At 40.0% G+C, this 14,688-nt stretch overlaps 1 protein-coding gene and 1 long non-coding RNA gene across 5 annotated transcripts in view; one reads left to right on the top strand and one right to left on the bottom strand.

Moving 5' to 3' along the window:
• Window positions 1-9,355, bottom strand: part of LOC116696486 (uncharacterized) — a 19,753-nt gene extending 10,398 nt beyond the window's left edge. The window contains exons 1-2 of the long non-coding RNA XR_004333747.1: window positions 9,345-9,355; window positions 4,615-4,628 (exon numbers count right to left, since the gene is read on the bottom strand). This is a non-coding gene — a long non-coding RNA (uncharacterized LOC116696486). The remainder of the gene's footprint in view (window positions 1-4,614; window positions 4,629-9,344) is intronic.
• mid2 (midline 2) overlaps window positions 1-14,688 on the top strand; it is a 149,229-nt gene that overhangs the window by 51,431 nt on the left and 83,110 nt on the right. For 2 of the 4 annotated variants that reach the window (XM_032527509.1, XM_032527506.1), the window contains exon 1: window positions 1-70. This exon is cut by the window's left edge and continues 193 nt beyond it. The exons of the other annotated variants lie outside the window; for them this stretch is intronic. The gene's annotated coding sequence lies outside the window, so the exon portion shown is untranslated. The remainder of the gene's footprint in view (window positions 71-14,688) is intronic. 4 annotated transcript variants of the gene reach the window in all.

The raw sequence follows: 14,688 nt of genomic DNA, 5'->3' as shown, positions 1-14,688 counted from the left end.
GTTTCTTCTAACTTCATTTTGGGCTACGTTCAAGATGACAGAAGAAAAAAGAGTTCGGCATGTAAAGCTGGTAGGTGTCTGTAACCCCTCCCCTCCGCGCTGAGAGGTGTCTGGCCGGCTCTGGCGCTGTGTGGGCTTCAGCTTTGTGGCACACGCCGTGGTGAGAAAGGCGCACAGGGATAGAGACGGGAACCGCTGGTTATTTTTTTCCACCATCCACTGCCATTGTGCTGTTGTGTTCTCCGTTAGCATTCTCTTGAATGGACCAGATTCAAACAAACCTGTCTGAAATTGATTGCTGGTATAATCCTCAAACTTAGACACTTGGTGCTTTATGTACAGGGTTTCTTGAGTGTTGCATGTCTTAACACACGCAGTGATATTTTTCCATAGGTACATGGACAGTTGTTGGTTTTGCAAGCTACCAAATTGGACAGTATTCTGTGTAGATCTGTGAGACTAAACATAAGATTAACAGTTTTTTCTCACTTGGATTGGTAAAATGACATGATTTTTACTTGGAATTTTGCTTGGAAGTCCCCTGTAACTCCCATCGGACCATAGGGTGGCCCGTAGCTCACCCCTGATGCACCGAGGATGCAGACTCTTATACGAATGATTCAGCAGTGAGATTCATTTGTTGTTTTCTGCAAAAGCATGTGAAACAATTTTAACAAGCACATGTGTCCCTCTGCTTATTTTGGGGCTTATGTTGGTTTCAGCCTCAGTTGAGACACTTTGGGTTATTTACATTTGTTTTTGTTTTGGATGTATGGGTCCTCTTGGCATTCTTATTCTTCCAACAGAAAAACAATGACCTAAACTGTTCTTGTATATTTTTGTACAGTAGAATATGAAGCATGTCTTTGATAATCAATAGGGACATTTATTATTTATTTTTTTATTTTTATTGTCTTCTTAAGTATCACCATAATACCCCTGTAATACTGGTCTTAAGAGTTTAGATGTGATGGTTGTGCAATATATTTTTTAACATAAATTGAATGTTGATTAATTTTTCACATTTTAAGAATCCCAAAGACTAAGAATACTAATAGTTTGGCAGAAATGCATATATAGTTTGTACACGGATGAAGCCAAAAAATTTTCCTTTCTGATTTCAGCTGATCTGAAGCAATGACTTTAAAATAATTAAAACAAATCTGCCACAGAGTAGCGAAGTAAGCTGGTGCCCCAGAATTAATACCCTGTCAAATTGTGTTGAAATGCACAAAGTTGTCAGGAGAGTGTTGACGTGTCGCTGCACATAATTCAGCTCACGCAGTGGTGAACTATGTGCTGATGATCCCGCTGAACTCAGCTGACAGTATGAGGGAATGTGTTTGTTGTTGGGCTGCTTTGAATGCCTCTGTGTGCTAAGATGTCAGGGTAGCTTTAACAGGGAAGGGCACTGTCGTTAGAAGATGAACAGAGTACATCTTGAGTAGTGATCTGCTTTTTATTGGGGTCTAACTTTAACTTAAATCAGTGGCTCATTGCTGAATCTAAAATCCTTTTTTACAGATGGATACTCTGCCCCTTTCTTTCTCTTTCTGTGCAAAGCGAAAGCATGATACGTTGAACTTAGCACAAACCCAATCAGCCCTTGTGCATTTCATGCACTGTAGTTGTAGTTTACCCGGTTCTGTTTTTTTGTCATAGAGCCTCAGAGCTGCCTTGTCTCTTACCATTACACAATGTGGCTCATAAGGCCGATTACACATCGGCACACTCATGTATGCTTCCATCTCGATAAACAAGAGTTAATGCTCTAGGCTGTCACTTATACCTTCAAAAGCCATACATTCCCTGTCCTGACTGTCTATCTTTAGGGTTGTTTTCCTGTGGTCTCTCTGATCCTCCCTTTCTCCCTCTCATTCTAAGTGTCTCTCATTTTTCTCTCTGTTGGTTTATCCATGCATCAATCATCTGTCTCTTTCCTCTCTACTTCCATCCAACTCCCTGAGTCTCTTTCCTCTCCTGCTCTGAGGAAAGGTGGGTGCTGTTCCCTGTCAGTGCTTCAAGGCACATTGCAAAGCTCCCAATTTTCTCTGCTTCACCTGCTGTTAACCTATTTTGTTTGGTCTATTCACCATTAACCAAAGACAGCAAGGATATTAAGGTTAAGTGGTAGCTTTAAAGAAACATTGTTGTCCTCTGTGGTGTCAAAGTGAATTTAAAGGATTAAGGAAGATACATTTATTTGTTTATTGGTCATTAACACAAAGCTTTAATACCCAATGGCTTGTAACAGTCTTGGATTGTAAAAGGCATTTTTCCTTTTAATGGAGAATGGTACAAATTAACTGGAATATAATACTGATGATAATTATTACTTTAAATCCTTTTGACTTTGTGTGCAGTGACTGCAACAATCCGACCATAACAGGGTGTTAATAACACAGCACAGCAGGTCACTGAACAATAGAAAAAAAAAATCTAAATAATATCTCTGATTGCCCTCTGGCCTTTTTCTACATTTAGTGCCATGTGACATTTATCTGATTTATCTAGGTGTCTGCAGATACTTATTAGATCATAAATTATATGGTGTTTCTCACCTTTACTCAAGGTCCTCAAAAGTCCTTGACGACTTTTAAATAAAGTCTAGTGTCCAGCAGCTTAGAAATAAGCCCAGTTAGGCAGAACATTTTTTCATCTTCATTTCAGAAGTGACATAAGATGTACATCTAATTTCTAAGTGGCATTAAAAGGTCTTGAAAGTCTTCCATTTACCTTGATGAAACTTGTCTGAAGTTGGTACTGCTGCCATTTATATATTTTGTATTGATAAATAGCATCGTCTGACCCATCGTCTGTCCTTTGTTTAAATATGCTGTTAGTTTTCAGTGTTTGTGCTGTTGTGGTAAAAAAAAAAAAAACATGTTTTGGTCTCTTTTATACAATAGCAGCAATACCCAGGAGGACATGCTTTTATGCTGGGTATAAAAGTATTGTGTTGGGAGCATTAAAGTAAGCATCCTCATAGTATTGAATGGTCTTTACGCTGTTGTTGGCTGTATATGCCAATACGTGTGTTCTGACAGAAAGCTCTTTTTCAAAATACATCTCCATAATATGTACAACAGGAATATGTAACAAGCGTGATATTAACCACAATAGTTGGAACAGAGAGAAGGAAACGTGGCTCTACCTATGTTAAATGGGAAGTGTCAAATGAGGTGGAACAGCAGTTTCATTCCCTGGGCGATAACCAGGAACTGTTTTAAAAGAGGCTCATCCTGTTAAAAATCCAATATTGTTAAAAAAAAAAAACTCCTTAAAACCTCCTCCTCTATTCTACACTAACATTTTCATTCAGTAGACTGAGGTGCAACACAAATAGTAACTGGCAACCCAGTTTTGCTTGAATGGCTGACAGCAGTGGAGTGAAGTAAATATCTTCATATTATTCATATTAGCAAAACAAAGACAATATAAATCTTGTTTTCAGCGAATAAAATTTCTCACTTTTATAGCCAAAGTAACGGGTATTATGATGTAGGTAATAATATGCATGAAATGTATATTATGTGAAAGCTGTAGTGATTAGTTGAGGAATGTACAAAAACTGAATGCAACTAACAGATTGTTAAATCTTTACTGGGGAGCATTCATTAGCAGAGGAAATGGTTTCTAAGAAAAATAGAATGGATCAAGGGAATGAATGTGGGAGTCGAGGCAGACATAGCATGGATGGATGTATGGTGTGACAGATTGCCTCCTGTTTTTGTTTCTAGACTCCTTTGATCTCTTCCATGCAATGAGTGAAGGCAGAGCTTGTCTCCCAGATACATTTCATCCTGCATGTAGTTTAGCAAAGAGCATAGCACCATATTGCTTCACTTTCTTTTTTGGGGCCAAAAACAGCATTAATGTGATTATATGGTGATACTGGTTTGGTGTTAAACATCTACCTCACTGCTTTTTGAACTGAAAAGTTCAGACTTTGAATGAGCAGAACACACATACGTACTGTATATTAAGGAATATTTGGGGGAAATGCTGAAGAATAGATTAGGTTTTCTGCTCAAAAACCAAAGACTAGTTGTATGTTTTTGGATTTATCAAACTTTTATATTTGTCCCTAAATGTACAGGCTTGAATACTAAACCATTAGCCTCCTGAGGTCTGGCAAGGATCAACAGACATTTATATAGATATAAATGACTTTGGATTTAATTTGGTCAGTTTTTAACCAATCAGAGCCACAAGCCAAATGTGGTGATCATTCCCTTCATCATCTAATCCACATCCCATAGTTTGCTGATTGAGCTGGCCTCCAGCTGTTTCTCTCAATCAATCCTTAGTGGATGTTACCCTATGGAGCTAGATTTGTTTCTTTATTACATGCGAGAAAATAAATGATCTGAAAGAAAAAAAAATGTTTGAGAGAAAACGTTATCACATTGATAGCAAAAAAGCATTTTATGAGAGAAAAAAATATATTTGAGAGAAAACGTTTTCATGCGATTAGCAAAAAATAATAATATTTGAGACTAAAAAAAGTTTAAATATAAATTTTGAAATTTTTAAAATTATTTCTGAGCAAAAAAAATCTCTTTTTTTTTTAAACTCTCAACTAGGCCTATATCTTTTTGCTATCATGTGAACATTTTTTCTCAAAACTTTTTTCTTCTCGCTCTAAAAAGTCTTTGCTCTCGATGAAATTTTTTGCTCTTGTCTCTGAATTTTTCTCTCGATGTGATAATAGTGTCACAGGAGGGGCCACGTTCTTATTGGCCAGTCGGTTGAACACTGACTTGTCTTGGTAGTCTATCTGAATCATTGTCACCATCATAGATGTGCTGCCTTAGTTGAGCGCAGAAGCTAGCGTTAGCTAACTAGCAGCCAGCCCCCTTCTTAATAAATACCTTTTAATTATCTAAACACTTTTTAACAGTTAAACTGAAACACTGGCGGTGAGCTCCAGGTCCTGCAGCCGCAGACGGACCGTCATGAGTTTGTCATGTAGCTCAGATGACAAACTGGCAGTGGCAGAGAGCATGTCATGGTCTCTCAAGGTAAACTAGTGAAAGCCAATAAGCTGCAGGCGGAGGCCCAGGCTTTAGCTCGGGGCTACAGGCTGGACTGATTCCAGCTTTAACAACCCACTGACCTAGAAAAGAGAAGTTTGGAAACCAATAATCTGAAACACATGAAGAACAAAATACACTTATAGAATGAAGGAGGCAAATATCGCTATAACTTATTTCACTCGTGTCCTTCCATTTCTTCTTCCGCTGATACTTTCTTTCCTTCCGTCTCTGTGTCCCAGTGTCATCTGAAACAAGTGCAACCCTTTTCAGTTGACATTAATAGCAGTGTGATTTGAGCTGGGCGGTATCCAAATTTGAATACTGTCAAACGGTATTACGGTGACTAATTAAAAATTATGTGGTAAGGCTATACCGTTCGGAAACTGAATACCAAACACTAATACTGAAACACCTCTCCTTTCTCATTAGGTCGGAAAACTGCAGGTTGTGTTCTTCTTTGAGACCAGGTCGCTCAGTGTGCGACTTGCCATCTTTCCCCCTCTCAATTTCTCTCTCTCTCGTTCACACTGTCATGTGATGATAACAACACATGAGCATTTTTAGGCATTAAATAAATTATATTTAATATTTAATCCTTGCCTACTATATAAGTGCATTGCATTTTTTTTAATGACGGTATTGAAACTGATACTGTTGCTATTTTTAAGACCCCACAGTGTACCGTATTAACACCCAACCCTAAGTGTAATATGCACTGCACTGTACACAAGTGTTGTGCGCATGGAAAATGGATTACATACACAGTTTGAGTGTCATAAATAAATAATCTCATGGAGCATGTTTGCGACAGATTACAAGCTTTACTTCAAAGATGTGTCACAGTAACAGGTGAATTTTTTACACATTTTTACTACATTAGACAAAATGTTTATTGGCTTTGTTCACCCGGGGTAAAGGCTGGATGTCCAGAGAGTGTGATAACATTACACAGCATCAGTGTGGATTGGAATCCAACGCGTCGTAAATCTAATTGTCTGCCGTTGCTGGTTGAGAGTGTTGCCTTTGGAAACGTAATCAGCAAGGGAGCTCGCTATGTCTTTCTTCCACTTCAGTTTACTTGTCATTTAGTTTGATTTGGGAGGTGAGAAAAATGTAATTTGAACTCGGATGACATTGAACGGATGTACGCAGTTGCCTCAGAAAGAGAGTCTCTGTCACTTAGCAGGACGCTAGATTTCGGAAAGGTGTGTAGGTGTTCAGTTTAATAAAGAGAGATCAACTTGATGGGTATATTGATATTTACAATGAGTCAGACTCCCTTAACAGATGACAGCTCTGTTCAGTTGTTGGTGTTGGATTGATACTGTTGTTTGGGGATGTAAATAGAAATGTGTGAATGAGAGGAACTTCAAGAGAGTGTGGGAAAGCAGAGATGAAAGCTTGACAGATGGGGGAAGAAATATCTTGTTTCTGTACAATATTACAAACTGTAAACATGGAGAAATAAATCTTTCTTTTTAAGCTGAAGTAAAAATGTTATGTAAATGTAGAGGTTTATTTTGACATCCTGACTGCCAATACTGTGTCTAATGATCAAGCAACTTGACAACTTGAACCTATGAACCAAATTCAAAAAATACAGTCTAAGTAATATTTGGGTTGTGGTTTGATCCAAAATAACTGTAGGTGTGAATTGCAACCTTAGCTTGTTCTGTTGTTGTGATGTGTGCAAAACAGCCAACAAAAACTCAAAACTCTAGGGTCTAACAGGACAGGAGGAGAGAGGGGGCTTCTCTTTCCACCCAAGCCTAACAGCAGCAGCTGAGCTGAGGAGGCATCCAACCTCCCACCATGCTAGTTAACAGCCAGCTGCCTGTGTATACTCCTACAGAGACACACATGTTTCCCATGATCTCACCTGCTGGCACCGGGAGCTTGGGATTAGGCCCAGTTCTGCCGTCATGCTGCCCATCCCAGAAGCCTCTCTGTTGGGTAGAGTGAACCACACCTCCTCTTTCTGGGATGCAGGAGCCCTTGAGGTGTTGGCGGGTGTGGCGCTCTGCCCAGGGACTGGTGGTGTGACCCAGGGGTAAACACTGTACATGTGTACTTCATCATAACATGTGAGCATAGTGTTAAGTTGTTTGTTTTCATCTGAGGATGGAATCATGGAATATTCTACAAAATGCACAATACAAAAATGTATCCAAGAATATTCTTAGCTTGCTTCACACGTCAATTCATTACAATCTATTTTTCATTAAGATTATGGGAAAAACCTCACTAACTTTCACTCACTTTATTCCTGGGACATGTAACAGAGCTATTATGAAAAACTCTATAATGCAAGCATAGTTGTGATAAAAATAGTGGGATTGGGCATGGAGAACGATGGCTGAGAGAAATAAAATAACTATAAAGAAACAGTTCGAGAGGGTAGGTGTAAACAGGAGGAGGCGTGAAAAAAGACTTTTGAGCTTCAAGGATGTTTGGAGGATTCTGGGGAGGGTTAATAGCTAAACAGAGCAGAGAGCAAAGGCAAGGAGTCATGGGGGTAGAGGAGGGGGAAAAAATGTGGCTCTTTTTCCGACTTACTCATGCTCGCACCTACATACTTTCATCATACACACTCATCCACCCAGCAGGCATTTTTTAAGGAACACCTCTCTAAAAGCAGCTCTGTTCCTCTCTTGCTGGTTGATTACAGTTACAGTGATCTCTAGGAATCTCTGATATCTTCCTAAGACTCTCTGCTAAACCTAGATCATCTGTCAGTACCCACAGGAGGTTATAAACACTGTCCGTTCCATAAAATATAAACTTGCTTCACTGAAGTGGACCATTTTATCCAGACTCGTCATTACTATTATTGGGAGTTCTTGTAAACCCGCCTCCAGCAGCAGCTTGGACTGAGCTCTTTCCAGGCCATCGGTTCAGTTCAATTTTGATATAGCAGCAGGCATTGTTAACCTTCACAATTATTCTCTTTGGTTTTGCAGTGCCCTGGGGAATGGCTATTTTTAAAATGCTGGCAGTGTTGGGCAGCTATTGTTTAACTAACAACGTATTGATTTGTGTCAGCTTTGGTTGCGGGGCTGTATGGAGGGGAGATTGGTTTTTGTTTTCTCAATTCACAAACACATTTTTCAAAAATGTTTTAAAGAGTATTTAGGAACTACCTCCATCTTGCCCCAAGTTTTTAATAAAAGAAGGCTTTTTTCTTTTTCAAAAAGCGTTCACATTAGAATTCTGGCTGCATATTTTTTTACATATTTCTGTGATATTAAACTACCTGTCTCTTTGTCAGTGGAGTTGTCTGCTCCTTCAGTTTAGAGTGACTGCTCGCCACTGCAGATGAGTTTCCAATGACTATGTGTTGCATATCATTGCAACATCATTGTTGCCTTTGAACAATTGTGTTGTGATAAACAAGATTTCCCATCTCGAGAAAGGACAAATGATTGTTTATCTGTGATGAATAAAACTAATCGAACATATAGAGCTACAAGCCTCTGACATTTTGACACATGGAGCCTGCTGAGCCAATCGAACAGCAGCCAGGGAAAACAATGGCTCATACCCTCCCCCCTTGAAGGAAATGCCAAACATTACAGTGCTGTATAAATAGAAGGCTCTGACTTTGTAGAATGAGACGGCGAGATAGAGGACAGGAACCACCTCCCTGGGGTCACACGGATGGCAAGGTCTCCCACCTCGCCACTCTCTCGTAACTTTATTGCTCTTATTGTTTTTCTCTCTCTGGGTGTGGGATCTATTTTTGAGCTGATTTCTTTTGACCTTCTTGTGTTTTTTCCATCTACTTTTGTTTGTTTTTTTGTTTGTTTGTTTGTTTGTTTGTTTGTTTGTTTCTTTCTTTCTTTCTTTCTTTCTTTCTTTCTTTCTTTCTTTCTTTCTTTCTTTCTTTCACTGACACCCGGTCATAATGTCTAATAATAACTACTAAAAACCACTAGTAACACATCACAAACATGTCCTGCTTTATTAATGGCACTATTTACATTTACAGTTAAAGTGGCAAATGGCCTTGGTGGATGTATTTTTTTTTAGACCGATTGAACAGGAGAAGCTTGTGTTTAATGGTTTTGGTCAAGAAGCCTTTTCTCGCTTCTAACAGCTCAATACAGTTCTGTTTAATCTAGCGGTCATGAGAAATGTTCCTTTTGCATTTGGATAAAAGCAGCCGATGCAGACACACGTGGTCTGTATGTATATCAGCATGAGGTGTAGCAGTAAGGCCTTTCCAACTGAGGCCACCAGAGCTGGAATGGAAAATCCATCTAGGGTTTAAAATATTGAAATGTCGATTTCATTTTGTCATTTTACACAGTTTTTTTTTTCTTTTGAGAAAAGGAGGGAGGGAGACCGAGTTGTCCCCAAAACGAGGTTCGTTGCTCCAACTGTGTGTAATGAGGTTACGGATGATTCAGCCGAGGCAACTCCAACAAGTCTTTCATCTGTGCTATCTTTTGTATCAGGCGCATAAACGTATTTCCCTCGGCTGGCAGGCTGTGCAGACGGTTTGGAAGATTGAGCCCCAGCCGCCGATGCGGGCAGATTTAGGAAACAGCATGCACACTAGGGTAGCACACACACATATAAACAAGGAAGCACACGTTTGCCACCAAGTCATTCTGCCTTTGACTCTTTGTCTCCCTGTCTCAATCTTATCACCGCAAACAATAGCTGAACCTATAGCTGCAAGGGTATAGGTCTTTCTCCCCGTGAAACATTTTGGTTCCTCATCTTACACTGAGGAAGAAAAATGTCCAAAATTCATTGTAGAAGCACAGCAGGCTATTTTTGCTCAGAGATGTTTCTTAATAAGGACATTTGTCAAACGGGATTGTTGATGTCTTTGAGACCTCAGTATTGACCTGTGTGTCTGCCTCTGTCGTCTAGAATCAATAACGCCAGCTTGGACAACATCATTTGCTAATACAGTTTGGCACAATACTGATAAAGTGGCTGGCGTCTTACGGATCAGTTAGCTCTTTCAGAGCACAAATACGATGCATTTAAAGACGTCAGCGGTTTTTCACAATGGGAAAACTTTTCAGGAATATATCGTCAATCTTCATACAGAGGGCTATTGTTTTCTTGACATTTTGTCATTTCAGTCTAATATAGGTGTACAGGATGCAATTTCCCACTGAAAAGAACCTCTTTTCGGAAGCTGAAAGTGCCGTTTATGTGGTGTGTAGATTGCTTTTTCACACTATGTGGAGGACATTTGCATATATATAGAAAGTACCAGTAAAAGGTAAGCCATTAACTTGGCGCCTTGCTCTCGTACACGTACGTACACACAGATAGAAATATAGAAAAATTGAAGCTGAATTGGAGTCAATTGTAAACACAAGCAAGTTTGTTTTCTGCAAGGCAAGACAATAGATTTCTCAAGTTCTGCAGCTTGTGCATTTTCTCTCTATCATCTGATTTGAGTTTCATCAATACACATAGGGGAATCATTTTCTTCCAAAATATTAGTTATCGAGGAGTTCTGTGGTGCTTAGTCATAGAAAACTCTTGGACAGCATTCAAGGTGAACTAGCTTTGAAAATGTTAATCAATATTTTTTGTGTATATGAGAGCAAACATAGGTTTAATAGGCTCCAGCAGCACAAATTGAGGCTGAAGACAAAAGTATATTTAAAGTTTTAAACTGCTGGCAGCAAAGCAAACAAGGCAGTGTAATAAAAACAAAGATATTTAAGTTGTATTTTAAAACATTTTAAACATATGGACGGTGTATCCAAGTCCTGCAAGCAAAATATTTAAAGAGGATTTACATGATACTGTCCACTTGACCACGGCCCATCTTGCAGCCTGATTTCCTGGATCAAAAGTTCACACCCCTAACTCTAGCCATTGGGCTTGAAGCCTGCGTACTGATTGCCTTTTTTGCCTTTGTTGACAGTTAGCTGTAACTCCCTCGCTCTTCATCCGTTCCCCCCTCCAGCACGCTCAGCCGAGTCTTAATATCGAATAAGCTGTTCTGCCAAATTCTGAACCCGGGTTTTTTCTCACCTGGGCAAATGCACATGAATAATGGAAGCAGCATGAAGTGAGGCAGGGGCATGGTTGCTACTCAGTGTTGTGTTGAGACCTGATAAGGCTCCCCACCGCAGCAAAAGAGCCTCAGAGAGCTGATGAGATGGCTTCTGACAGTATTAACTTCATTACCCACAGGCTGCCAAGCTGTAACAGGCAGAAGCATTAAGTGGAGGGTGAAAGAGAGGTGTGTTTTACTCACTGTCACAACTCTGTGAAAATCTTATTTCATTCCACTTTCATGTATAAATGTTTTAAACCAATTAGCAAGTCTGGCTTGGCCTTGACAAGAATTGATTGTTTATTTCATTTTCAGATTTCATCAGCAAATCTCCTTCACACATTAGAGCCCTCATCAGCACTGCTGACACGCAAGGAAAAGAACTGGAAACAAATACAGCTGTGAAAAGGAGTTTGAGTGTAATAAAATATAATAAGTTTATTTGATATAGCACCTTTTACAGACAAAGTCACAAAGTGCCTCACGTGATAAACATTTGTAAAAATACAGTAAGATCCAACAGAAAATAAGCAAGGAAAAAATAATTGAAAGACCAATAAAAATCCTTTAAAAGATTAAAACCTGAAACCCAAATTTACAATCAAGAGTCAAAAGGATATTTAAACAAGTGCAACTTGTGCTGCTTTTTAAAAGTTTCAACAGAGACTGCAGAACGTGAGACAGTAGGAAGGGCGTTCCACTGGTTTGGAGCCACCACTTCAAAGGAACTGTCACCTTTAGTTTTTAAGCGAGTGCGTGGGACCACCAGTTATCCTAGGTTAGAAGACCTGAGGGACCTATTAGTAGTGTACGGATGGAGCAGGTCAGAGATATAAACAGGTGCCTGACCATGCAAAGCTTTATAAGTCAAAACAATAACTTAAAATTGGATGCGGAAGTTGATCGGAAGCCAATGTAATGAGCTTGCAGCAGAGTTTTGGACTAGACGGTCCTTGTTGAGACAGGTGAAAACAGAGTTGCAGTAATCAAGCCAGGATCATATAAAACCATAAATGATCATCTCAAGTTCACATTGCGAAACCGCAGCTCTAAGTATAAACTGTAGGAAGTTGATAATGCAACCATACACCCAGCTGCACCTACAAAGACAATACTGGAGAGACATGTGGGTCTGTAATAATGTGAGACACATGCATGTGAGGATAAATTGTAAAACACTGGTCATGTGTAAGAAACAAACCAAAAAACACACACAGAAGCACATAGTACTGTTCACATACTGACACTAACCGTTACAGGCCAGATGCTTCAACACTACGCTGGCCAGTTTCACTGATTACACCGGACATGAGACCAGCGTGTGAGTGATGCATATGCACCGCAGAGATCCGCTCTGCAAGCGTAAAAATAGGACCGCATACTAGTTATATTTTTTACATGAGGTGTGTGCAACCCTTTTACACAGAAGTAGATCATAAAGTGTCATTATTTACTTTTAAATTAAACTACCGATACACAGGAAATGACTTAATGACTGTCATTGAGCGTATTGGCAGTTTTGTTTTGAAAGTTTTTGTTTTTTATTTACTGTTTACCTCACGTGTGGCCTATGATAACAGCTGACAGTAGATTGATGATTCGCAGCACAGTGAAGCCTCCACAGGACCATAAATCATGCTGATGGTTGGTGATGTTGTTTAAGTTGCATCTTCTTCAGACAAATCCATGCTTACGGGCACTGCCGTCTTGCTCTATTACAACGCACATTATGCAAGTTGACATATTTTTGTAATCAACCTTTTGGAATCGTCTCGGCCCTAAATTACTGTAAAATGACATAAACTGTAAGACACATTTGGAAAAACAAGGGATAAATCCTTACATATATACATACAACATACACTCACCAGCCACTTTATTAGGTACCCCATGCTAGTAATGGGTTGGACCCCCTTTTGCCTTCAGAACTGCCTAATTCTTCGTGGCATAGATTCAACAAGGTGCTGGAAGCATTCCTCAGGGAGTTTGGTCCATATTGAAATGATGGCATCACACAGTTGCCGAGATTTGCGGCTGCACATCCATGATGCGAATCTCCCGTCCACCACATCCCAAAGAGCTCTATTGGATTGAGATCTGGTGACTGTGGAGGCCATTTGAGTACAGCGAATCATTGTCATGTTCAAGAAACCAGTCTGTGATGATTCAGCTTTATGACATGGCGCATTATCCTGCTGAAAGTAGCCATCAGAAGTTGGGTACATATGGTCATAAAGGGAGGACAGGTCAGCACCATACTCAGGTAGGCTGTGGCGTTGCAACGATGCTCAATTGGTCCAAGGGGCCCAAAGAGTGCCAAGAAAATATTCCCACACACCATGACACCACCACCACCAGCCTGAACCGTTGATACAAGGCAGGATGGATCCATGCTTTCATGTTGTAGACACCAATTCTGACCCTACCATCCGACTGTCGCAGCAGAAATCGAGACTCATCAGACCAGCAAAGTTTTTCCAATCTCTATTGTCCAATTTCGATGAGCTTGTGCAAATTGTAGTCTCAGTTTCCTGTCTTAGCTGAAAGGAGTGGCAACCGATGTGGTCTTCGCTGCTGTAGCCCATCTGCCTCAAAGTTCGACGTACTGTGCGTTCAGAGATGTCTTTGCCACCGTGTGTAACGGGTGGTATTTGAGTCACTGTTGCCTTCTATAAGCTCGAACCAGTCTGGCCATTCTCCTCTGACCTCTGGCATCAACAAGGCATTTCCGCCACACAGAACTGCCGCTCACTGGGTTTTTTTCTTTTTCGGACCATTCTCTGTAAACCCTAGAGATGGTTGTGCGTGAAAATCCCAGTAGATTAGCAGTTTCTGAATACTCAGACCAGCCCTTCTGGCACCAACAATCATGCCACGTTCAAAGTCACTCAAAAACCTTTCTTCCCCATCAGGATGCTCGGTTTGAACTGCAGGAGATTCTCTTGACATGTCACATGCCTAAATGCTGAGTTGCCGCCATGTGATTGGCTGCTTGAAATTAAGTGTTAACGAGCAGTTGGACAGGTGTACCCAATAAAGTGGCGGTGAGTGTATATAAGACATGTACTGTGTCATGGTTATAAGTAAAATAAAATATCAGTATCTCATCACTAAATGACTAGATTTACAAACAATAAATCATGTCAATGCTAAAATTACCTTTGGATGACATCCAATACGTCAATTACTGGACCAACAGTCAGTTCCCTACTGTGCAAACATTTATGCAGAATTTTCTTGTGTCGTTATTTGTTACATAATAACGTGAGTTTCCTTGAGATCATTTGAGGCACAGTGAGGTGAGTTGAGATAACTTGTTCCCGGAGTCCCAGCCCATATTTTCCCCATCAAGAGGTAACACTGGTAAACAACGAATTGGAAAGTTAACTGGTACGGTGAGTCACAGCTCTGCCTGCTGCCTTGTTTTCATACTCTGGGGTGGAAGGGAGCAGGCTGACATTAAAGCCTGTCTGATGTTTGCTAGGCAATTGAAAAAGTGTTTTTTGTTGAAAATCCTAAAAAAAAAAAAAAAAAGTAAAAAAAGTGAAATGTTCCCCTTATAAGAACTTTTGCAGGCAGCTTGTGACTAAATTGTGTTATCAATTTGCAGTGTAG

This window comes from Etheostoma spectabile, chromosome 10, assembly GCF_008692095.1.
Source record: "Etheostoma spectabile isolate EspeVRDwgs_2016 chromosome 10, UIUC_Espe_1.0, whole genome shotgun sequence".
Classification (NCBI taxonomy): Eukaryota; Metazoa; Chordata; class Actinopteri; order Perciformes; family Percidae; genus Etheostoma; species Etheostoma spectabile.
The sequence above is the reverse complement of the archived record's forward strand: the minus strand, read 5'-3'. Positions and strand labels throughout refer to the sequence as shown.